Consider the following 26,042-nt stretch of genomic DNA (forward strand, 5'->3'; position numbering starts at 1 on the left):
GCCCTCTGATTATGTGTCCCCTACCATATCTCCACAGTAGAAATTTGTGATTTTCGTGAGTCTGGAAAAAAGAATTTGAGGCTCTGTACACAGATTCATAGAATGCACCGGTCTTCTGGATCTTGTGGTTCATTCCCATGTACCTGCATCTTCAGAATGATACTTTTATCAAAGCTTACTAATGCAACAGTGCCAGAAGAATTTATATATTGGTATGTTAAACAAGTATGCTAATAAAACATTTTTTTTAGAATGCAGAGCATCTTATCAGCAGTCGGGCTTATATCATGCCCCACTATGATAGGGTTGGGTTGAAAAAAATACCTGGAGATGCTGGGGGTGGAGCCAGGAGTGGGTGGAATTTAGGGTGGGGAGGGACCTCAGTGGAGTACAATGCTACGGAGACCACCCTCCAAAGCAGCCATTTCCCCCAGGGGAACTGATCTCTTTAATCTGGTGAGAAGCTATAATTTCAGGGGATCCCCAAATCCTACCTGGAGGTTGGCATCCCTAGGCCCTTACTTTGCACAGACCTGCTTGCTTGCTCGCAACCAGGTGATCTATTAACATGACGAGACGAGGCACTTGATAACATCCGAGATGATTCACTCTGCTCACTGCCTTTGGAGAGCTATGAACTTCCCTGGCAGGGTTAATTTGTGGACATCTGCTGATTCTACAAAGAGCTCGCCACAGAATTATGGCCTTATGGTGTAATCAATTAAAGTGCGGTGCTTGGAAGCACAGTGATGGATAGATCATTGTTCCTCCTAAATAGGTATTCCGGCGGGGTCTTGCTTACACATCAACCTTCTGCTTGGCGCTGGCGTCTGCTGTCACCAGTTATTCAGGGACGAGTCCAAGCAGTGTGCAAATTGGACAACTAGTCCTGGACTCAGCAGCCCTGGGGAGTTACTGTGTCCCTGTCTGCACAACTCCTTTCTTTGCGAACTTCTGTGTTGGCTGCTTTGCCAGGCTCTAAATACACGGCAAACCACATCAAGATGTTCAGCTGGCTTCCTTCCTGCGTTTATTTAGCTTTTCTAAACATTCTTTTTGTCTGTTTTACAAGGCCATCCAAAGCAGAATTATACTCTTCTGAGCCCACTGATTTAAAAGGGGGTTAACTAGGCATGTGTGATTCCATTCAATCTGCCTGGAAAGTGCCTGAACGATCTGGGAACAACGTACCTGCGGGACCGTCTTCTCCCTTATAACCCCCCCAAGAGCATGAAGATCTTCAGATGAACACCTGCACAGGATCCCTGGCCCGAAGAGGGGGGGGATTGACCCCAAACAGGGCCGGGGCCTTTTCGGCCTTGGCCCCAGCCTGATGGGATGTGCTCCTGAGAGAGATCAGGGCCCTGTGAGACCCCAATCAGTTCTGTAGGGCCTGTAAGATGGAGGTGTTCCCCCAGGCTTCTGGTTGCAGTTCAAAATGACATCCACCAGTAAATGCTGGCCTCACCACTGGGAGGAAGAGTGATGGAGAGACTGGCTCCTGTTGCCAAAAACCCCTCTCTGGAAATGTTAGCGAATGCTGGCAGGGGCTCATGGGAATTGTAGTCCATGGACATCTGGAGGGCCGCAGTTTGACTTTTGCTCTGTCATTTGTTATAATGTTGTACCTGCCCTGAGCAACTCTGGAAGGGTGGACTGAAAATGAAATATTAATATTATTATTAGCATCTCACACACCACACTATGGGTGAGTGCAGTGCTCCAGGAAAACCTTAGTCCCAGGCCACTCGAATCATTGAAAACCAGCCCAGTCCTTTGATTGGCAGCTGCTAAAGCTTTTAGCACTTGCACGCACACTGAGTTAAGCCATCCACTTTCGGGGCACTTTGAAACAGGCGGTCACAGCGTGAAACGGCAAAAGCCACTCGCAAGCAATTGCATGAGAGCATCGAAAGTGGACGGAAAGGGCATTGTTCCTTGTGCGTGCGAGTGGTTCACAAGGAGTCTCCAGCTTCTGCCCCACCATCGCTTTTGTCCACGCAGGTCCTGTGATCTCCAGCACAGATTGTTTGGGTAGCTGGAGGAGACCCCTGTGTAGTCTATGGAGCCTGTTTTATAAAGAAACAGGCAGGCACTTAGCAGAAATCCCTCTCTCCACATGAATTGGGTGTGTCTTTTGGAATATGCTAGTTAGAACTGGGTTGTTGGTAGTTAGGTAGGGTTGGCAGTCCCCAGGTGGGACCTGGGGACCCCCTGGCTTTATAACTCGTCTCTGGGTGACAGACATCAGATTCCCTGGACTCCACAGCATCATACTCCACTGAGGTCCCTCCCTGCCCCAAATCTCACCCACTCCCGACTTCACCCCAAAGTCTACAGGTATTTCCTGACCCAGAGCTGGCAATCCCCTAGGGCTCTCAGAAACTGGGGGAACTTACAAGGCTACTGACATCACCAGAGAGCGATGCAGCCATGTTGGTGACATTGGAGGACAATGCTCTGGTTAACATAACTCTATGTTAAGAAGCTAATTCTACCATAGAGTTTTCGCTCAGAAGTTCGAGTGTCACCCCCCAACAAGCCGACATCACTTCTAGGCAACCTTTTCCCACCTTTCAATCATGGAAGAACCCCTGAAATATTTTTCAGGCTTTGAGGAATCCTGGGAGTGGTGACTTGCCCTTCAGAGAAGCAGGCATGGAGGTAAGATGCAGGAGGCAGCCAATCAATCGATCCTGGAATGTTTCCATTGGGTAGAACAAGACCATTTCCACAGCTGTTATTCGCCGGCGTGTTCTTACCGCATTGAATTCTGGATGCAGACCCCAAAGTTGCACCTGGCATTCTACATTTGTGGTTTTCTCAGGCACCGCCCAGGTCCATTCGCGGCTTGCATCTTGCACTTCTTTCTCTGAGCATGCACAATAATACAATAATGTCCCAATGACAACAAAACGGGAATGCCCCTCCTTTTTTACTCCCCGCTTGTTCTCACAGCTTGCTTTCAAGAGGTGCAGTCTGCTGTGTCTCTCTGGCCTTGAGGCAGACCACTGACCTGCCTCTGCAGTCCATGCACTTTATGGAGGAGCTAAACGCCATTCTATGCTTCCTCTTTGGACTAGTGCAGAAGCCCCAGCCCACTACTATCACCATATGTGTTCATCATGCCAACTCACCCTTAAGACCCCGGCTACCATGCTTGGAATCAACTGAGCATCCTTCTAGCTACCTTCATGCAGATCCCAACACAGAAGGGGCGTCAAACTTCCTGTGGAATCAACGCTCCCAGGGCACAGCCTCTTAGTCAGGTTGGTGAAAGGTTCCTTGTGTAACAAACAGGCCTGTCAAGGCGAAAGACGTTGATTTGATTAATCATCTGGCTGTTCATTGACTGAAGCTAAATTAACTTGCATATTGCTGACCCCTCGATACAGAGGCCTTCTTGGGGAGATGGAGGGGAGGGCAAGGGGCGAAGGGGTATGAATGGTGGCAGTCGCTGCCAGTGGACAGAGTGATGGATGATTAAAGATGGCTTTAAAGAGGGACTAGGCAGATTCAAGGAGGAGAGGTCCATCAGTGGCTACCTGCTGTGGTGGCTGAAGGGACCCTTCATGGGCAGCTGAGCAAACCTCTGAATATAATATCAGCTAGGTTGCTAAGCCCCCATGGCAATCAGTGGGAGAGGGGGCGTTGGGCTGCCACATCCAGATTGGGAAACACCTGGAGATTTGGGAATGGATCCTAGAGAGCTCAGAGACCTCTAGGATACAATGCCCTAGAGTCCACCCTCCAAATCAGCCATTTTCTCCACTGGAATTGATCTCTGTAGTCTGGAGGAGAGCTGTAATTCTATGGAAACAATAAACAACATGGAACAGTAGAAAGACGTGGGAAACATTAAATTAACTCCTACTGATAGCCCAGTGGGTTGGGCGGAGTTATGGTGGATACCATAGGAGGGGGCTCAGGAAAAGGGCCCTTGGGAAGGGATGACAGGGGTCGACCTCAACCAAATGCCTGGTGGAGGGGATCCCTTTTGCAGGCCCTGCTGAAGCGTTTTAAGTAATAGCCACCCTCTAACTGGCTTCTTGCCTGCTCCTGCAAGCCCCTCTTGTCAATAAACAGGTACTGCAGATGCCTAAGAGCTCTCTCCACTCCATGCCTCGCCAGTTAAAACGCTGCCCCCAAAGTCCTGCCACTCAGGAAAGAGGGCTGCTTTTTACCATTTGACTGCATTTCCATCTAAGAGCAACCTTTTGTTCTGTCCTGCCCACCCAGAAACAAAGGAAGCTCACTTAAGGGAAGAATGGCTTTCTGAAGTGCTTGTTCCTTGACCCTTGATGACAAACCTTTCATGTGCTCAGTAGCCGAGAGGGATGTTTGCCGCTGGGTGGCTTGCAGAAAACAGCTTTCCTGCGTTTGCTCTTCAGCTGCGGCATGCAGTGTTGTGGGCTTTCCCCCCACTGAGCTGCCTGAGTGAGGAAAGAGCAAGCCTAATCTCCCAGCTGGGGAAAGGAGAACTGTGGGCACTCCTTGTGTTACCCTCCACTGTGGTAAACTATCATACCCTTCCAGGTCTTGGAGGGGAAGCAGCCTTGGAAGTGTTGCTTTGCCTTCTGGATCCTTCTGTTAAAGGATGGCTCATTGATTTATCGCATGGCACGTGTCAAGCAGGAATGCCAGTCTCCAGGTGGGTACCGCCCATCTCTGGACTAAAGGGATCAGTCCCCCTGGAGAAAAGGGCTGCATTGGAGGGTAGACTCCATAGCACTATACTCCATGGAGGTCCCTCCCTGCCCCAAATCCCACCTACTCCGGGCTCCACCCCCAAAGTCTCCAGTTATTCCTCAACCCAGAGCTGACAACCCTCCATGTGTGTAATATGGCCAGGAGAACCTAGGGTTGTCTGCCTGCCAGGTAAGAGACCTTCTGAGGTGGTTTGCCATTGCCTGTCCTCATGCCACAGCCATGGTCTTCCTTGGAGGTCACCCTTCCAAGGGCTAGCCAGGACCGACCCTGCTTAGCTTCCAAGGTTTGATAGGATTGGGATGCCTGGGCTGTCCAGGGCTGCCGGGTTTTAAAAGGATTGTGGGTGCCTTTCTACATGCTGCCTCGGGATTCGGTGATCACCGAGGTGGCCGAACTGCGCCGAAGCGCTCAACCCTAATTGTGAGTAGAGGGTCCCTCATCTGCTGAGCCTTCTGGGCACTTTTGGAAAATGAGACATGGTGGTGGGCAGCACAACAAAATGACTGCTGTGGGAGACAGGTAGTGTTGCCAGCTCCGGGTTGGGAAATACCTGGAGATTTTGGGGGAGAGGGGACCATGATGTCTAGGGGCCCCACATTGGGGATCACTGCTCCAGCTAAGCCAATGAGAGGGCTTGCTACCCCTTTGAAGTTTCCTTCCTGCATTCTGCATACACTTTCTTTTCCTTTTTAAAGTTTGCATGTACAGATGCGCATTGGGGCAATCTGAGCGGTACTTCAAATATTCCCCAGGGAAGAATTCACTTGCCTGCCGCTCCTTATTTTCCTTTCCAAATCTTCAGGAAGACGGTAGTTTTTAAATTTCATGTTACGGTTTCAGAAACACGCAGTCAAGCGGCAAGCAGCAATGAACGCCCACTCACATCGAGCTAGGGATACAGCGAGATTTCTCTGAGACCGTTTTGATTGCGTTGCTGGCTGAAGCAATATCATTTTATCCTTCCTCAATCCAGGCTGGTTTTGAAAGGATAACTGCTCGATCTGCCGCATTGACTAACTGCTTTGCTTCAAAGTGGGCGTGGCCTTGATGGAATCTGCATCGCATCACAAGCTCTTGTCCTCGGGGATGCTGAGGCCTTTCCCCATTTATCATGCCAGAAATTGCACAACTGCTGCAATTTTTTTTTTGTCCCTGGTGGTGGATCATGCCCCTGGGGTTTTCAAGGCAAGATGTGAACAGAGGTGGTTTCCATTTATTCCTGCCAGTCCAGCCCCTGGCGATTTACAGTAATTGAATGAAGTACAAAATAACATAATGAAAGTACAATATGACTCCTCAACAATAACAATAACCAAGATGGCAGGAAAACAATCTAAAAACCCACTCTCTCCCCAATCCATCCCCAATAGCCACCGTCATCCTTGGGAGAGACTATGCCCAGATGTCAAAAGCAGTGTTCTCACAGAACCTATATAGGGAAGGATCTTCCTGGTCTGGTCTCAATCAAATGCCTGGTGGAAGAGCTCCGTCTTACAGGCCCTGCAGAACAATGACAGTTCTGTCAGGGCCTCAGCTCTTCCAAGAGCTCACTGCACCAGGTTGGAGCCAGGACCAAAAAGCCCCTGGCCCTGTTCAAGGCCAGTCAAGCCTCCCAGGAGGTGGGAACCACAAGCAGATTCATACCCACAGAGAGAAGAGCCCTACAGGGAGCATAAGGAGACAAGTGTCCTAATCCATGCTCCAGCGAGGTGGTGGGCTAGCAAATGCAGCCAACAGAGGGAAAAGTACAAGGATAGCCAAACCCCCTTGATCCAGCTGGCACTGGAGATCGTCCATCAGGGCAACCAATGCCGTCTCCACCCTGTGGCCATGGTATGGGTCAAGGGCCAAAGTTCCCACCAAGAAAGCCAGGAGCTGGTCTGCAGCCGTCTCACTTCCTTCTTCCTCTCACGAAGCTCCTGGGAGTACCAAAGAGCCTGCTTGGGTTGAGGGCAGAGAAGGTGCCAAGGAGCGATCTTGTCGATAGCAGCCATAAGGCAGGACTGCCAATCCTCCACCCAGGTTGCCAATGAGTCACCAGAGGGCATAAGGTCCCGTAGCATTCAGGAATCCCTCAGATTCCATATGTCTCTGTGGGCAGACTAAAATACATCCATCGCCCAGTTGGGGAGGGGGGTGGAATCCTCAGTCAGGCCTTCAGGGCCCAGAGACCCTGAGCAGGATAACAAATATTACTATTGCTATTTCTTACTATTACTATTATGCTGCCACTTTGAAAATCCTAGTAGTGAAAAGCGGGGTATAAAAGACCCTGAGCAGGATAACAAATATTACTATTGCTATTTCTTACTATTACTATTATGCTGCCACTTTGAAAATCCTAGTAGTGAAAAGCGGGGTATAAAACCCTCAGTCTTCCTTGGCAGTCTCCTAGTCTAGTATTAGCCAGGGTCAACCCTGCTCAGGGTCCAAGCTCTGGATGAAAACTGCAGTGCAGAGCATGAATTATGGAGCTGGAGGGAAGCAAGAATTTAGAAAGACACCAGGACATTTGGTCACCCCACTTCTAGGTCAGCCCCTTCTCTTCCCAGTTTCCCTCTTTTGCATCCTCCTCTGGTCTTCTACTTGCTTGCTTCCTTTCCAAATTTGATCTTTATTATTGATTTTAAAGTATATAATATGCAGCCCTACAAACATCTCTTCCTTTCCATAAACCCATTCTCTTCCCTAGCCCTAAATAGAGTGGAGAGCAGGGAGGGGAAAATGAATGAGAAAGAAAGAAATCAATAAAACAAGAAAATGGGAGGAAAGGAGGGAGGCGAACCTTATCCCAGCAGATAATAGAAGTTTTAAATGACTTTCATAGAGCTCTGAGCATTCAGCCCAAATTCCATTGCATTTCATGACAGCCACCCAATCTATTAAACGCTATTCACACACACAGCTGGCTCGATGTAATCACTCTTCTAGAGGTGGTGGAGTTACAGCTTCCCCGTTTTGTGGGGAAAGACATTTGGCAACAAAACAACCCTTAAAAATCCAAAGGTTTGGACCCTTGAGAGTTTCCGCAAAGAAAGCATGTGACATAAGAGTAGATGGATCAAAAGATGAGTCTGTGGAAAAATTAATCTGTTTCTCCACGTTTCATGGGACTCGTGTTGAAGAAGAACAGCGGTTTTTATATGCCGCTTTTCTCTACCCGAAGGAGTCTCAAAGCGGCGTACATTCACCTTCCCTTTCCTCTCCCCACAACAGACACCCTGTGAAGGAGGGGAGGCTGAGAGAGCCCTGAGATTACTGCTTGGTCAGAACACCTTTATCAGTGCTGCAGCAAGCGCAAGGTCACCAAGCTGGCTGCATATGGGGGAGCGGGGAATCAAACCCGAGTTGTCAGATTAGAAGTTGCCACTGTTAAACCACTATACCACACTGGTTCCCACACACAATTTCATAACATTCAAGTGCCACAAATCTCCAGCAATCACTTGGGTGTACAAGTCCCTTCAGCCCCTCTTTATTTTATCTCCCCCCCTCCACTGTGCCTTTCCACTCATTGAAAAGCTGTCACCTGAACTCCAAATCTGCTAAGATGTAAGACAGGCTCTTTAGCTTAAGAAGTTGCAGAGCTTGAAAGAGTTTCCATTACCTTGAGGTTTCCTGCAGAAGTCCAAGCCAACACATGACTAATGGCCAGCTTCTCCAGACCTCAGTTAAAAGTTCTGTATGCTCTGATGGACTCAGCACAAAAAAGAGCTTCCTCTTTTCTCCAAGTTTCTATCACTCTCTTTTCCCCACCCACTAACCAGGTCAGGACAGGTCAGAGAGGCTTTTCCTGTCTAAGATTTCATTCCTCCAAATCTCTTTTCTCTGCTTGAAGGGGGAGGGGGAGCTTGACCGTTCCATTGTCTAGACCTATTAGCATTTGTATGAAGGTGGGCTGAGGTACTTCTCCCATCCCAGCTTGTTCTCTGCCCAGAAAGCAGGGGGTGAAACTTTTTTCCAGAGAGGGGGGGGGGGGGACTTCTAAAACTCAAAGGGAAAATTTCACATGGGCAGCTGTAGTGTCTTATTTTAACAGGCAGAGAAAATAGACAAGAACTTGAAGTCTTCCTTTCCCACCCACTATGTGTACACTCTTTGGGGCCTGTAATTGCCGGCATGTGGCATCACTGTGTCAGCTGTCAGCCAGAAGACATTTGCTGGATGTCCTTCGGAGTACACTGTTGCCTGTCACCCCCCATTGCAAAGTCAATTCATTGTCTGAAGAGCCCAGTGCTGAGGAAGACGCAAATAAGGAGGGAGAGCCAAAGGTGCAAATGGCAATCTTCACATTGTGTGCCTCCAGTGGGACTGGGTCTTCTAAAGTGTGGTCCTATGGCACCCCCTCCAGGCTCATCACTGGCCATTTGGGGAGGGTGGGGCAGGGCAACATGCCCATAGGTGGTACTATCACCCAATATATGTTTAACAAGATGGTCAAGAAACCCCAGGTTTTCATGAAACTCTGGTTGAAAAAGTTAAGGAGTTTAAGTTCTTTGATCTCAATGGGAGAATTGCATCAGCCTTTTTCTCCTGTCTAATGCAGAGGAAATTCTTTCAGGTTGATTCAGGACCTTCGGTACAAAGACAACACACGGCTGTATTTTTATTGCCCCGGCCGTTGAATACGGGCCTGACAGCCGGTTGATTGCCAAGAGAGACAAGGGACAGGTCGCTTTAATGCTGCTCCCTGGAAATTGCCTCAGATTGGTGCCCCTGAAAAACGCTCCACTGGCACATTTAGAAGCCTTTGGAGCACTCAGAGCAACATCCATTTCTAAGCGAAAAGAAGGGGAAGGGGTGGACGATTGGCTTACCTGAACCTTTGTAAAAACTGAAGTCCTCGGATTCACTGAAGCAGCATTTCCCTGATGTTTTCCCAGTCCCGTCCCCTTTCCCCATCTTCATTCTGCCTCTTAAAGCCTCCTTGTACGTTCATCATTGCCATTGTTTGCTTCAATTGGGGTGATTAATTTTATTCTTCATGAGCAGCTGTGGGGAGGAGAAAAGAGTTTATTTATATAGCAAAAGAGGGGGGGGGTGAACCAAATTTTAAACAATTTAAAAAGAAACTCAATAGAAATGTAGACAAATATCTACCATCCAATCCTCCGTTCCACAGACAGTCCAAACCAGGACAGATTCCTGGAGAATTCTGGGTGGAGAGAGTGGAAGGCAGAATTTCGGGAGCTCATTCCATAGACCTTAGACTCCAAAACTGACTTTCCACCTGGGACACTGATTTCTGTTGTGGTACTCAAGGAGAGCTCCAAGCACCATCTGGAGCAGGGGTAGTCAAACTGCAGGCCTCCAGATGTCCATGGACTACAATTCCCATGAGCCCCTGCCAGAGAATTCTGGCAGGGGCTTATGGGAATTGTAGTCCATGGACATCTGGAGGGCCGCAGTTTGACTACCCCTGATCTGGAGGCTGGCACCCCTGTCATAAATGGTACTTCCAGCAGGCATGAGTAACACCACTCGGGAATTTGCTTAGAACTGTGAAGTAGCAGCCAATAGATCTCTCTTTTGTTGTATGGTCCAGGTAAAATCATGCATAGGGATGCCAGCCTCCAGGTGGGGATCCCCTGGAATTACAGCTCATTTCCAGACTACAGGGATCAGTTCTCCTGAAGAAAAGGGATACTTTGGAGGATGGACTTTAGAGCATTGTACCCCACTGAGCTCTCTGTCTTCCCCAGGCTCTATCCCCACATCTCTAGGAGTTTCCCAACCTGGAGCAGGTAACCCTATGCATGACAAATGCTCCATTTGAACATAGGAGCGTTTATGCATGCCAAGGGCCCCTAGATTGGTACAGCATTGTGAGGTTTTGTTTTTTAGATCGACTTTTTGCAGGGACTTCTAGCTGTAGGAGAGCAGCAGCTAGATCAATGAGGGGAATTTGTTACGAATCACCAAGCATTGGAAAATGTCCTCCCAATAGTCGTGCATTTCCCCCGGTATAGATTCTTGCTTGTTCCTTTCTTTCCAGGAACAAAGGAAAGGTAGTGAATCAGTCTTAGTGGTGAGAAGTCCAATCAGCAAGAAATGAAATTAGGGTCATTTTTCAATGTTAGATTCCCCCCCATCCCTCATCACAGTTCGGTTCCAGTAAACACAAAAATAAATAAAGCTCTTTTAGAGACATCTTGGTGCTTTGGGGGACGCTTAATGGCTCTTGGCTGAATTCTGCTGTTGATAAAGCAGATTGTGGCAATCATATTTCTCACCTGAAGGGACAGCCTCCTGGTTTGCGTGCACTGTGTTGAGCCAGAGGCAATGACCAAAGAAAATCAGTGAATTGTGTAGGATCAAAGGAAGGGAACAGACCAGAAACAAATAAAGACAGCTCCTCAAAAGACATTTTTGTGATAATCAGTATAATTTCTGAGAAACATTTTTTAAAAACCCCATTAGACCTTTTAAAAAACCCACTAGACCAGAGAGGAATTCAATTTTACTTATTTCATTTGTCGCATTGGTATCCTGCACATCATCGGGGGACATGGATGATCCTCTCTCTTCTTCGGCAGCTTCAGAACTCTTCTGTCATGTAGATAAGACAGGGGGTGCTGGATGGAAGAGCTCTGACTGGTTTTCCATTGGATTTTTGAAATTGTTCAATGGCAGTCATTAGGCAGAGCAATTTGGACTTGAGCCATGGGCAGGTGCGCGTAGGTCAGGCGCCCCGGAACCAGATTTACTTGGAGAGCAGACTGCAGGAATTTTCCAGAATGGCTGTCAAGTCACAGCTGATTTATGGCTGCCCTGTGACATTTTCAAGGCAAGACTCATTCAGAGGTGATTTGGCATTGACTCACTCTAAGTCATGGCCCTGGTATTCCTTGGAGAAACTCCATCCAAATTCTTGGAGGTCTCACCTCCAAATACTAGCCAGGCTTTGCCAGGCTTAGCTAGAATTGTGTTTTTGTGTTAGAACAAAACATAACAAAAAAAGGAATCCAACTGTCCCTTATTTTTTTTTAAACAAGAATCTGACAAGTTTGGAGGGGAAGGGGGGAAAGAGGAAGCAGCAGCCCTTGGAAGTGTTTCTCAAACTCCTCCCCCCTGCTGTGCGATGCCCATGTTGGGAGGAAGAAGGGGGTGGTTCAGCTGGAGGAGATTCACATGAAAGGCTTGCCTATGGTTCTGAGAGTGACACTGAACCCCAAATCTTGCAAGACTTAAGAATGTTTATAAAACATTTAAATGCTTAAGCAGTATTGGAGCTTAGAGAAGATGAAGGAGGGATAAGCTTCTACTAAGATGAGTACCTGGAAGTGAAAGCAGCTTTAAGAATCTCTCTTTACAATTTCAAAATGTGTATTTGAATTTTGGTCTGAATGACAGTAAAATAAAGATTGCCTTGCATTGCAATGCACCCCCTGCTTGAAACTGAGCAATGAGCAGAGGCTGCTTCACAGTTTTGATTGTGGAGGTGTGGCCTTCTAGGGGAAGGGAAAAGGGGGGGGGGAGGAATCCGATGGAGTTGTTCTGCTTGTGAATTTCCTTCACCTTGGGAGCCAAGAAAAGGGAAAACCCAGGGCAATAGGACTTCTACAAAAACCAGAGATGCAGCAAACATTAAATGAACTGAACTCTGAAGGGAGCTATGCAGAAGGAAAACAAAAGCCCGGCCAACCTGCAACCTGAAAGTGAATTGTTATACAGAAGAGAAAAAAGCACCTAACATGGTAAAAGCTAAGGGAAACACCAGTACATAAAGGGCCAAGCTTGGACTAGCCTGAGTTATCCAAGTATAACACAGCTCATAGCAAGCTGTTCATAACAAAGAGAAACATCAAACAGGTCTGTCAGACAGTACTTATCCTATTTTTTTCTTTTTAATTATCCTGCGTCCTTTGGATAGATCATATTTCTACAAAGATTGCTAAAAGCTCGTTCATGAAAGGAAAAGAATCCTCAGAACTGCTTTTACCATTTAACTTCCAAGGCCCTGATACATGAAAAGTTGCGATTCAGTGTGTTTCTGTATCCCTGTGAATGACAAGCTTGAATCTATATTTTCTGGCAGCATTGAGAGCTCTCCAGAGCCATGGAGCAGAGAGCAGGCAGCAAGGCTGAATTAATCCAAGCTGCAGCTGAAAACAGAATTCTGGGACATTCTGAAATCTCTCTCAGTACTTTTACCTGAGGAGTAGATTTTGGTTGTGATGTGCAGTCCGACAATGGCAAATCACCTCTGAACTTCCCTTGCCTGGCTGTCAGACCTTCCTCAGATCTCCTGCCTACACTGCACACATCACACAATAAATAATATATTGTTTCACAGGTGACCTTCAAGATGTTTTCCGTGTAGAGCTGTATGCAAGCCAAAGCGGCGTTGTAGCCTCCAAAGACCACTGACTTCAGTGGAAGGGAAAGGCAGCTACTCTTCTTAGGACTGTACTGTAAGTCTGCAAAAACATGCCTCACCCACCGTCCTCTGTCAGGCTACCCCAGCCGCCCGCAGCCTCTTGTTGGGGGACCATAGGGGCAAACGGAAGGGGGAGCATTTCTGCCTCTTATTTGCTGGGGCCCCAACCCATACCGCTGAGGCCCAGGAAAAGTAGCTGCTGTCACTCTCATTTTTAGCTCATTTCCCCCATCAAAATAACTCTCTTGACGAAGCACGAGGTGGCTTAATTAGCCTCCCACGCAGCTCTGATTGAGAATGGCAGGCTTCACTCACAACAGTGGAGCGACAGCTCTCGGCATAGCTGTGACTCAGCACCACAGAGTCCTGAGGGCCAGCCTCATCGTGATGTGCCCTTCCGTTTCTGCGGGGCAGTTCCGATGAGGGAAAGGCTACATCATTGGAAAGGGCTGTTGATGCTTTTTCTCCCCAACAGGACCCCAAGTGGTTTTCAAGAGCATTTCCCCCACTTCCATTCAGTTTTCTCAAAGCCCATGTCAAATAGGTGAGGCGGAGAGAAAAGGATTGACTCCAAGTCATGCCGAGAGCATCCCTAGCAGAGGGAAGATCTGAACACAGGTCTCTCGGATCCTAGTATGACACCCAAGAAACCTTCACTCCCTCGGCTGCTGCTCAGATCAAAGCCAAAGCCCCTCTCCCCTGGTCGGTTTTGAGGTTCTTTAAAAAGAAAAGACCCCATGTAGGGTTGCTAGCTCCAGGACGGGAAATTCCTGGAGATTTGGGGGTGGAGTCTGGGGAGTCTGGGGTTTGGGAAGGGGAGGAGCCTCAATTGGATATCACACCACAGAGTCTACCCTTTTAATGGAGTTTTTACCTACCTATTGCCCAATCTTTCTCCTCCCTCCCATCTCCTAGTTCTGACTGCAGGGTCATGTGAGCCGAAGGTATAGATCAGGGGTAGTCAAACTGCGGCCCTGCAGATGTCCATGGACTACAATTCCCATGAGCCCCTGCCAGCATCTATACCCTTGGTATAGATGGAATGTTATGGCTGGGGCAGTGCTTCTTGGTGCTGGGGAGAGGAGGGTAATGGGAGGAGCCCCTGGCCTATTTTTTAACCTTAAGAAGAATTGAGAAGGGGAGAGCTTCTGTGGAGAATTGTGGAGGGGAGAGGAATTTGTATGATGTCGTAGTATAGCTGGAGTACTTTTTAAAAACATCCTCTCACTCACACACACACAAAACCCTTTCCCCATGTCATTTCCATGTAGGAAGTGTCCATCTCTTTTGTCAACCCTGTAAAAGGTGGCAGAAAGTGCCAAAACTTCAGGCAACCTAGGGCGACCTTGTATGGTTTTCAAAGCAAGAGACGACCAGAAGTAGTTTATCATTTCCAAACACTGGAGGGCGTCACCCCAAGGGTCAGACATGACCCGGTGCTTGCACAGGGGATACCTTTACCTTTACCTTTACCCTATGTGTGGCAACTCTGGACTTCCTTGGTGGCCCCCCATCCTTTACTAACCAGGACTGGCCCAGTTTAGCTTACAAGATCTGACTTACCTAGCCCACCTAGGGCAGGGCAGCTGCTCTTAGTACCCCCCTCCAATACTATACTTTATTTTCCCCCAGTGCTGGGGCTAATGGCAGCTGAAGGAGAGAATTTCTACCTGGAAATATCTCAGCTACCTCTCCTCCATGCTTGTGGTCCAGATCTCCCCCTTTCTTTCCTTGCTGTGCTCAAATGCCTATGGGAAAAGCCATGAAAGCAGGGTAGCTGCTTCCTCCAGCATCATTCACATTTACCCTGGCTGCATTATGCCGCATTATACCCTCATTTGTGTGACTCACACAGGCAAAATTAATACTTTCCATAATTCTACTGTGCGGAACCTGCCGGACAAAAGGGAAAGAGAAGAACGACAAAGGAACTCCAGCTTCTAAAATGTCAGGGAAAGAAAATGCCCTCTGCTGCTCTGTACTTAATCCATGGGGTGGGGGTGGGGGGTGGGGCTGGGTTATGCTTGGCATGGAGCTCAGGGACAACACTGTTGCTTTGGTGTTCTTTTAACTCCTTCACTTACCTCGCCAGCCCTCCAGTTGCCCTGTTCTGTTCAACAGATCCAGGGCACAAGGGACTTGAGGGGGAGGCAGCCCCATGCAGTCATCTGTGCATATGCCAGGAGGAATGAGATTATCGTGGGGCTGGGAGCCCTTGGCATATGATAGCCTCATCCCGGATGTTACCTCTAGACTACCGTAACTCACTTTATGCAGGACTTCCCTTGAGACTGTGCCAGAAACTCCAACTGGTCTGAAATGCAGCAGCTGGGGTCCTTACAGGGACTCAATGGGAGACACATATGACACCAGTGCTCTCCCAGCAGCACTGGCTACATATTGGAGCCTGGGCTGGGTTCAAGATTTTGGGGTTAACCTTCGAAGCCTTAAATGATCTGGGTCCGATATATCTACGGGACAACCTTTTCCCCTTATAACCCCCCAAGAGCATTAAGATCTTCAGAACACCTGCTCAAGATCTGCAGCCCAAAGGAGGTGAGATTGGTCTCAACCAGGGCCAGGGCTTTTTTGGCTCTCACCCAACCTGGTGGAATGCTCTCCTGAAGGAGATCAAGGGCCCTGTGGGACCTTACTCAGTTGTGCAGGCCCTCCAAGATGGAGCTGTTCCACCAGGCTAATGATCAGGGCCCAAAACAGCTACCAAGAAATGCTGACCTTACTACTGGGAGATGGAAAGATCAGCTCCTCAATGCCCCTTTGTCTGGTAATCGGTTGGGGGAAATGATGTTATGATTTTCACTTTACGATTGTTTTAATGATTCTGTTTATCCACCCTGAGCAGGATTGGAAGGGTGGGCTAGAAAAGTAAATGCCAATGGCATGCCAACGGCATGGAGCAGATCATAACATATACGGACTCAAATTATGCATCCTAAGTGCAGGAAAATTGGAGTGAGCCATTGACATATGGATGTGCGCTTGTCGGGAATGTGTGATTCCAGGAGGGCTGGATTGGATGGCCCTTTGTAGTCTCTACCAGCTCTGTGTGATTCTGATTCTGGATTCTAGCATGTACCAGGCAGGGCTCTGGGTGGGCAGCCTGGGAACATGTGACTCATGAAAATGAGACTGTTTATTATTTCTGAATAGGGGGGTATCAGGAGAACCCTCCTTGAGTCTCACAAAAGCTGACATTAGCCAATGCCTTTTTCTCGGTCCTTGCCACTCCCCCAGTCCCTGCATCACATGTCAGGGTGTAGAAACAGGAGGAAGGTGTTACTGCTGTGAAGAGTTCTGCAATTGCGTCAAGAACCTTTCTTGCAGATGGTATTCAGCGCCTGCTTGACAAGAACGTCTAACTGATGCGACCCTGGGTACGACCTTGCCAAGCATAAACTCCCGAGCAGATGGTGCCTCATCTTGTAGGCACCTCTCTAAGGTTTTAAGAGGTGGGGGAGGGAAACTCCTAAATACAAGCTTGCAGAGAATGACAACAACAAAGAAATCCATGACCTGCGAAGGAACGGAAGGAGGAGGAGGAAGATGGAATTGGGTGGAGATTTTCAAGCTGGAGGAGAGGACAGAATCAGAGATTCTCAACTTGTATGAGTATGTGAGCAAAAAAAACCCCCTGGGTACTAACTCCACTAGCTCTCATAACATTATCAAGAAAAGCTCCTGGAGGAAAGGGATCACCTGGGTCCAGAGTTACAGAGAGGAATTCTCTGTAAAGACCCAATGAATATAGAATAATGCACTTGTTTGGTATATTGTTTTAGGAAAAAGGTAAAGTAGAGAATCCAACAGATTAGGGCAGGGATGGCCAAATTGTAGCTCTCTAGATGTCCATGGACTACAATTCCCACATGCTGGCAGGGGCTCATGGTAATTGTAGTCCATGGACCTCTAGAGAGCTACAGTTTGGCCATCCCTGGGTTAGGGTCTAACAGCAGAGTTGTCAGTGCCCAGAAGCAAAGCAGGGCCAGCCATGGTTAAGACTTGGATCATGGGAGACAACTGAAGAAGACCAGAGTTGCTATGCAGGGGCAAACCATGGGAAACCACCTCTGTTTGTCTCTTGCCTTGGAAAACCCGTGAGGGAGCTCCATAAATCGGTCATGACTTGGTGACACTTTTTAATATTATCATTTATATATGTTTATATATGAAGAAGAGTTGGTTTTTATACCCTGCTTTTCACTGCCTGAAGGAGTCTCAAAGTGGCTTTCAATCACCTTCCCTTCCTCTCCCCACAACAAGCACCCTATGAGGGCGGTGAGGCTGAGAGAGCCCTGACAGGACTGCTCAGTGAGAACAGCTTTATCAGGGTTGCAATGAGCCCAAGGTCACCAAGGAATCAAACCCTGCTCACCAGACTATAGGCTGCTGCTCTTGACCACTACACTAACCTGTCTCTAAAAACAGAGAATCAACAAGATTTGAGTTAAGAACTAGACAGGTGCAAAACAGAGGGGGGAAAACCAGTGATGCTGATAAAGGATGTTTTTCAGCAGACAGAAAACTGTTAATAATAACATACTTTGCAAGATATTGCTATGAAATGAAGCAAAAAGTTACCTATTTATTTAGCATCTGCACTGGGCATTTATCCTGAAAAGGGAGAGGTCATTAGTTTCCAATTGCTTTTGGAAAGGCTCAGATCCTTTTCTTCCTAGAAATGCTGCAGGGACTGACCTAGGGGTCAGCAAAACAGTCTGGCCTATATAGCAATTTTATCAGTTTCACCCCTTGTGGTCCTACCATATTTTAATCAAGTTGCAGTTTTTTAAAAATTACTTATGTTTTACTGGTAATGCGGGGGGAGGGGGGGAACAATGTGTCTCCGTGTGTATTTCATAAGCATTTTATTGCACAATATTTTCCACGAAAGTCCAGGACAGCTGCCGGCCAGTCTCTGGTGAGTTCTTCCATGAAGAACAGTCATTCCTCACCTCCTCATCTCCCTCTCTTCAATGGCCTTCATGTCTGTATGTTCCTGTTTACTAGAGACAGTCCCTATTTTCCTTGATCAATAACTGCCCCCAGTATTTGGCCCTATTTCAGACTTTGGAGGATGGCTTATTAAATGTTGCTAGCATGAGCAATGTGGAAGGGGAATTTAGGCAAGAATCCTTAGCACAAGAATTCCAGTCTAATCCTCTGCCAAGTTAGTTAGAGAGCCAGGGTGGTGTAGTGGTGAAGAGCAGCAGGACTCTAATCTGGAGAACTGGGTTTGATTTCCCCACTCCTCCTCCCAGTGAAGCCTGCTGGGGGACCCTGGCCCAGACACAGTTCTCTCAGAGGTCTCTTGGTCTCACCTTCCTCACAAGGTGACATTTGCGGGGAGATAGATTCAGGTGAGTAGCTGTGTTGGTCTGAAGCAAGAGAACAAAATTTGGGTTTAGAAGAAGAAGAAGAGTTGGTTCTTGTATGCTGCTTTTCCCTACCCGAAGGAGGCTCAAAGCGGCTTACAGTTGCCTTCCCATTCCTCTCCCCACAACAGGCACCCTGTTGTTTGTAAGCTGCATTGAGGCTCCTTAGGATAGAGGGGAAAGGAAGTTATGAAAGCCAGCTTATTGTCTTCATTTAGTCTAGTGTAAATGCCATAGCCTGGCTTAACTTTGCATAGGAATGCACTGTTGTTGTGTGACAAACATGCCCCTGATTTCATCTGCGGAAAACTGGAATCTCGAGAGCTCTTGTGCTCTGTATTTGGTACCCCTTATTGTTTGTTTGTTTGATTTCTTTACCGCCCTTCCATATGGCTCAGGATGGTTTACATACAACCCTATAGGGGGATGTATGGAATGAATCAACATACAACATAGTCAATATACAACAATAACAATCCAACAGTGGTTCAAACAACACAACTTCAGTGATCCCAACAACAACATTATTGTTAAGGAAGTGCCAACTGCTGAAGAGACACACAGAGTTGTGGGAGAAAACAGTCGGTTGGCTGAAAGAACCCAAACTGGTCATCCCTGATTGCACTTGGCCAGTAAACCTGCTTTGGTCATGGAACAAGAAAACCAACCTGGATGGCCTTCCTCGTTCTGCTGTACAACACACTCTTCTTGATTGCCTGAAGGTGACAGAAGAAGAGGCAGGTATGGAAAGGTCATTAAGTTGGTGATTCTGGAAATGCGAGCCTTTTTTTTTTTTTGCCAGCCTGCATGGAAGCCAGGTTGTCCTGCGGCGTTTAAACGAATGCCAAATCGTCACTTAACTTGCTGGGCCTTTTGATGTCCTTCGTGCTGAGTCCCTGGAGTCTGTTTGCTCAGACTCATTAAAAGGATTTCGGTGTTTTGCTTCAGCTTTGGGACCAAAACGGTGCTTATTGCTTAGGCGGGGGGGGGGGGGGGGGGAAGGTGTTTCTGATGGTTTGGAGGTTTTGTTCTGGTTCAACTGAGAGACAAAATAGCAGAGGAGTCCTTCTAAGAAGGACAGAGAGGTGCTAAATCAATCATTGAGGGAGGGAAGGGAGATCTTGGAAGAAATATAGCTGAAGGAGAAAGGATGTAGATGTCACCTGGGATTTGGCCACTGTGTGGCAAAGACTGTTGCAGTGGATGAGCCATTAGCCTGAACCAACATGGTTTCTCTGATGGGAAGGAAGGGTATCTTTGGCTCTACATATTCCAAGTAACACCCCATGAGCAAATGTTGATGTTGTCTGTCCTAGGCTGCATTGCTAGGAGCATATGATCTAGAGCAAGGGAAATTATAATTCCATTCTGTTCCACATTGGTTAGACCTCATTTGGAATGTTGTGTCCATTTCTGGGCGCCGTTCAAGAAGGATCTTGACAAGCTGGAACATGTTTAGAGAAAGGCAACTAGGATGGTTGAGGGGTTGGAATTCATACCTTACAGTGAGAGGTTGACAGAGTTGGGTATGTGTAACTTGGAGAAGAGGTGATAGGACACCTGTTTAATTATGTAAAAAGTAGGCATGTTGAAGAGGGGCCTAACTGCAGCTTCAGAGACCAGGACTAGGAGCAATGGGTTCAAATGATGGGAAAGGAGGTTCCACTTAAATACTAGGAAGCATTTTCTGATGGTCGATTAAATATGCTGCCTTAGAGGGTGGGTGGAGTCTCCTTCCTTAGAGGGTGGTGGAGTCTCCTTCATTGGAAATGTTTAGGAGGAGATTGGAAGAGCACCTGTGTGCTTTTTACGTTCCTGGGAAGGTGGGAGGCTGGACTGGATGGTCCTCTGTGGTTGATGCCAGCTCTGCGTGATTCAGATTCTGTCCAAAAAGAATGCTGTTTTTCAAATTAAAACGAACCTTGTGCAAAGGAGCGCAAGATAGTACGTTCTCTTGCCCTGTATGTGCTCACCAGAAGGGCAGGGTGGCAAAGAAGGGAGGATGGATCTCAACAAATTTACCAAATGGATGTATCTGATCTGACATCCACAAGTTCTGGATGGGCTGAAATATTTAGCTACCCTAAAGATAGATTTGGCATGAGAACGAGCAGGGTTTCTAGAAAATGTATTTTTCTTTCCCAGACGAAAAAGAGAAAAACTGAGTGTCCACTTTGGAGAGTTCCTAAGATCGTGAACGTTTGATTTTCCACCGCAAAGTGAAACGTCGAAGCGAACTTAAATGTACCGTGGTATTAACAACAGAGCAGATGCCTGCGTCTTCTCTCCAAAGTTAATTAAAATCTTTATTGATTTTAATGGAGGCATTTTAAAACCCTCCTTATAAAGGAGTATTCTTTTATGAATGAGATGTGGATTGCAGCTTTGATCACCTCTTTCATTTGCATTACAGACACTCTGATATTTTATTTATGGACGCAGAATAAGCAGCCGGCAGGAGATGCATAACTGAACCATCCATGAAACAAGTTGACCTTATCCTCAGATCGTTGACACATAATTTATGCAGTGCAGATACATGTGTGGGAGGTATATATGCATCCTCCTTGCAATAATAGCAGTGATGCTCAAGATTTTCACAATACTTTGGATGTATCCCTTCAGCAATACTACAACAATCCAGCAAGGTAGGTCAATACTGTTATTCTCATATGGCGGTGGGTTTGTAGATGAAAGCCACATTTGAATCTGGGACTTCTCAGCCATAATATCAAGGCTCTCACCTCCCTCACAGGGAGTCTGTTGTGGGGAGTGGAAGGGAAGGAAAATTTGTAAGCCACTTTGAGACTCCTGGTAGAGAAAAGCAGCATATAAAAACCAACTCTTCTCCTTCTACTACTCACAGCCAGGGTTGCCAGTTGGGGTTGGGGTGGAAGGGACTTACCTCTACCAAGAGAAAGAGGAAAGCCCAGGCAATATTGCTGGCATCACACAGGAAGCAATATCATCACACCAGTAATGCGGTATAAATGGGTTCTACCATAGAGTTTTTGCCCAAATCCCGGGGTGTCACCTGGACATTGCTGGCGTGATGACATCACTTCCTGTATGACACTGGTGACATGGCCTGAGCCTTTCTCTTCCTCTTGGTAATATATCCCCCACTGGCCAGCTGACTGGCAGCTGGGGGGTCAGGGCCTAGCTGCAGGGACCCCCACCTCCACTACGTGGTCTGCCAGCATCACTGACACCTGCAGCACTATGTCAGCACTGATATAAAATGACACAAGTTCTCCTAAAAGGGCCATAAGCTACAGCACACCCGGAGGGTAATAAGACAGATGGAACTAGGGATGGGACCAAATGGGAAAGTTGGATTCCAATATCCTCATTTCTGTTTCATTTCCCCCTCATGAGGCACAAGCCAAGCGTTTATTTATTTACTTCATTTAGAGGCGGCCTTTGTCCCCAACGGGGACCCAGAGCCGGTCTTCTCCTCGACTGCAGGGGAAAGCAAACAAGGAGCATGCTGGCCCCACCCATAAGCTGAAGACATTTAACTCAGGAGCTAATTGCTGAGCATTTGACAGCCCTCTGACAGCTTCATTGTTCTAGCAATTTGCTTCATCTGAAAAGAGCACCTCTCTCTCTCTCTCTCTCTCTCTCTCTCTCTCTCTCTCTCTCTCTCTCTCATTCTCCCCTCCCCCAGCCGCTGACGGGTGGGGGGAAAGACACCGCTTGACAAATTTTCTAGCCGCAGAACAGATTTCAGGTCCTGACCCTACCTAGGTCTCCCTGAGCTGGTAAACCTCTATGGAATCACTGAGTTGGAAGGTGCCAGACAGTCCATCTAGACCAACCCTCTGCTTAACGCAGGGCTAGCCTCAAGCATCCGGGAGAAGTATCTGCCCAGCTGCTGCTTGAAGACCGCCAGTGAGGGGGAGCTCCACACCTCCTTAGGCAGTTGATTCTACCACTGAACTATGCTGACTGAAGAATTTTCACCTGATATCTGACACTATTCTACATGCAGGTTAAAACCATTGCCACAGGTCCTCTCCTCTGCTGTCACCAGGATCCTATCCCTGCTGTGCCGCAAGTGACAACCTTTCAAATACTTCAAGAGAGCAACCCTGTCTCCTCTCAACCTCTTTTTCTCCAGGCTGAATGTTCCCAAGTCCTCGAGCCTTTCTTCACAGGGCTTGGTCCCAGTTCATCCCCATCGCTCTTCTCTGCACCCTCTCAATTTTGTCTGCGTCCTTTTTGCAGTGAGGCGTCCAGAACTTGCACAGGACTCCAGGTGCAGTTTGACCAATGTGGTTTGACCCAGAGTACTTCAGACTGCAGAGGCTTCCAGTGGTTGGAAACCTTTCCATACCTCCCCCCCCCACCCAAGAAAACAAGATGATTAAGCTTTTCATAGAATCATAGAATCATAGAGTTGGAAGGGGCCATACAGGCCATCTAGTCCAACCCCCTGCTCAACGCAGGATCAGCCCAAAGCATCCTAAAGCAGTGTTATAAGGTTTCAAGGGTTATAAGGTTTCAAGAATCAAAGTGCCCTCAGAATGGAGCTTTGATTCTTGAAAGCGGAGATGCCAAAAGTCTTGTGTGTCTCAAAGGTGCTCCTGGACAAATAGGGCAAATTAATCACCTGTGCAAGCAGTTATGTTTGTTATGGACTAGAAACTTTTACTGACTCGTTTTCAGTACTATTAGCCGTCAAAGTCAGGGACTGAAGGTTCGGCGACTGGCTCCAGCGTATGTGTCTGCTGACCTCACAAGGCATCATGTTTTCCAGCAGGATGAGTCATGCCAGGACAGCAAATAATTAAAACGAGAACCTCACCGCAAGGAGGGTCCTGGATGCACCCGAAACAATAAGATGAAACCTGCCAGTGATCCCGAAGCAACAACAGGAAAGGGTTAAATGGAGAGGTGAATTTCAGAGATGGGAAATGCAGAAAGGGAGCAAAAGTGATGAGACTCCCGCTGTCTCCTTCGAGAAGTGCGCAGGGAGGAGACTTGACAGTTTCATCAGCGGGAAAAATTGTCTCCGAGTTGACCTGAGAAATATTTCATCGCTCCAGTGTCAAAACAGCTCACTCTGGGGGAATATAAAAGCGTGTTTATCAAAATCAATAACGCCAGCATTGCCCGGGAAAGATGGGAACACGACATTACCTTGCCACTCGGCTGTGACTCAGGGGTTTAGGGATGCTGAAATGCATAGGAGAATATACATGCATGAGCAAGGATCAAGGAAGAATCTGCAGGCCAGAAGGGTGTGGGCTAGGCCCGAGATGAGCCTTTTCCCAAATAGTAAAAGAAAATCCTTCTCCCACCAGTTATCTATTTGGAACACTTTTATGCTGCCTTTCCACCTAATCAGGGTTCACAAGGTGCTGAACATTTGTTTTGAAGAAGAAGAAGATTTGGAGATTTTTAAACAGAGGCTAGATGGTCTGCTGAGAGACCTTGGGCCAGTCACAGTTCTCTCAGAGCTCCCTCAGCCCCACTTGCCTCCTGTTGTGGGGAAAGGAAGGAAAAGGTGACTGTATGCCACTTTGAGACTCCATAAGGTAGTAAAAAGCAAGGTACAAAACCCTCTTCAACAGTTTATTTTCCAGGCTGCCTTATAATGGTGGTAACACCGACCACGGACATGGCAGAAAATACTCCTGACTGAGCAGTGGATGACCACATGCTAAACTAACCTTCTGTACTGTGTCACAACTATGCCTGCATCTTTATAATTAGGTTGCTCATGATTTGCATATCTCCTGGCTTCTGGCTCCAGGAAGATGCTTGATTTCTCCCATACTATGCTATGGCGTGATGGCAAGCCCGGGTTTCACTTCTCTCTCCACACGCACACATGCAAGGAGCTCCTCCTGGCTGAGGTTGTATAAGGCCTGTCATCATCCAGGCCGCAGGGAGGAGTACGAGTAAATCAAAGTGAGAATCCTGTTTCCCAAAGAAAGAAAGCTGTATGGCGAGCACTTGATAGCCACAGGAACTGTATGTGAAGGAGGAAGCAGAGAGGGGAATGGCAGTGGAGCACCTCTCATCAACTTCTTGCCAAGATGCAATCAATGGCTAAGTTCTATTTGTGTGAAACCAGAGCTGCCAAGAGCTAAAGAGACCACACCCGCCCACTCCTTTGCAGCCAAGCGTTCTTGTCCTTTATGTAAACTCAGGCAGTGGGGCTGATCCATCTGCTGTATTCTACTGGAGTCTCCAAAAGATTCCTTTAAAAAAATGTCTTTTCTGCCAGATATTTTCATATGTAGTTACTTTTTAAAAAAATAAATGACCCCATTGGCCTGAGAATTCCATATAAACCTTGGAGCATAGATTTATCTCCTTCGTTCAATTTTAACTCCATGTCTTCAGGGAAGAGTTTCTTCCACCTCTTCTAGTCACTTAATTATAAACTGATTTTGTAACATAAAAACATGTTTGGGGGCTCATAAATTTAACCCGACTCTTCTGAAGCATCCTAAAAGTGCCCATGAAAGTCCAGGACACAGAAACTATTTTAAGAGTAAAGAGTTAACATGTGTGTGTCTGTGTTTATTCTCTTTTCTCACTATCTTCCAAGTGCAAACTGCTGTAGAAACCACAAGACCTAGAGATCTAGACAGACTGCTGGGAAAGTTTAATTTGCACTTAGATTCTCTCTGAATTATTGACAGATCTGACCACAACTGCAACCTATAAATGATTTAATCATTGACAGTATGTTCGCGTGAATGTTGTTTGGGAAGTTTTCCTGTACCGCTGTGTTGGAAACCTGTGAAGGTTTTAAAATGATGAATGAGGAGTGACGGGAGTCAAGTACCAAGAGACAGCTGACATCAGGGATCAGATATTAGTGTTTTCAGCACCTTGGAGAGTTCCCAGGAAGCACAGGCCTTGCTCCAATGAAGAAGAATGAAGGACAATACCAATAACCTCCCCTTTCCTGGCAAAACAGTGGTTCATCAGAAAATAGATGAAACGGTGCTACTCTTTTTTATCCCAAAACATCCGCTGTTTTTACCCTCTCCCTCTGCCAGAGTTTTGGACCCATTTTAATTTAGGATTAAAAGTGGCCAAGGGAGGACATTTCAGAGGGAAAGTGGTTGTCAGGAGGAAGAGACTGTATTTATTTCCCTTTCATTTCTTTCCAGAACAGCCCCACGTCTCAAGGGCACTTTCTCACATAGCTATAAGGAATGAAAACAATTTGGCAGTACTGAAGAACTCTAAAACAAAAGTAATTATTGTTAATGAGTGTGGGTAAAGGTAGGCAGATACAGGCATTCAAGACAGATGTTGGGTGGGCTTAAGTTTCACCATCCAAATTCATTGGATTAGTTCAGTGTTGTCCAAATTCATTCTGGAGGAAACCAAAGGAAGGACCCTTTCTTCTGTCCCCTCACACTCCTTTTATCCAAAAAGTTGCTACCTGGTCTAGGGGGTCCATAGAATCCTAGAGTTGGAAGGGACCTCCAGGGTCATTTAGTCCAATCCCCTATAGAATGCAAGAAATTCACAACTACCTGCCCGCCCACAGTGACCCCAGTTCCATGCCCAGATGATGCCCCTCCCAA

General features: G+C 47.2%; 1 long non-coding RNA gene across 1 annotated transcript in view; it reads right to left on the reverse strand.

The window, feature by feature from the left end:
- Positions 1-7,987: 7,987 nt before the first annotated feature.
- LOC143820460 (uncharacterized) overlaps positions 7,988-26,042 on the reverse strand; it is a 62,732-nt gene continuing 44,677 nt past the window's right edge. Inside the window, exon 4 of the long non-coding RNA XR_013225355.1 lies at positions 7,988-9,702. This is a non-coding gene — a long non-coding RNA (uncharacterized LOC143820460). The remainder of the gene's footprint in view (positions 9,703-26,042) is intronic.

This window comes from Paroedura picta, chromosome 11, assembly GCF_049243985.1.
Source record: "Paroedura picta isolate Pp20150507F chromosome 11, Ppicta_v3.0, whole genome shotgun sequence".
Classification (NCBI taxonomy): Eukaryota; Metazoa; Chordata; class Lepidosauria; order Squamata; family Gekkonidae; genus Paroedura; species Paroedura picta.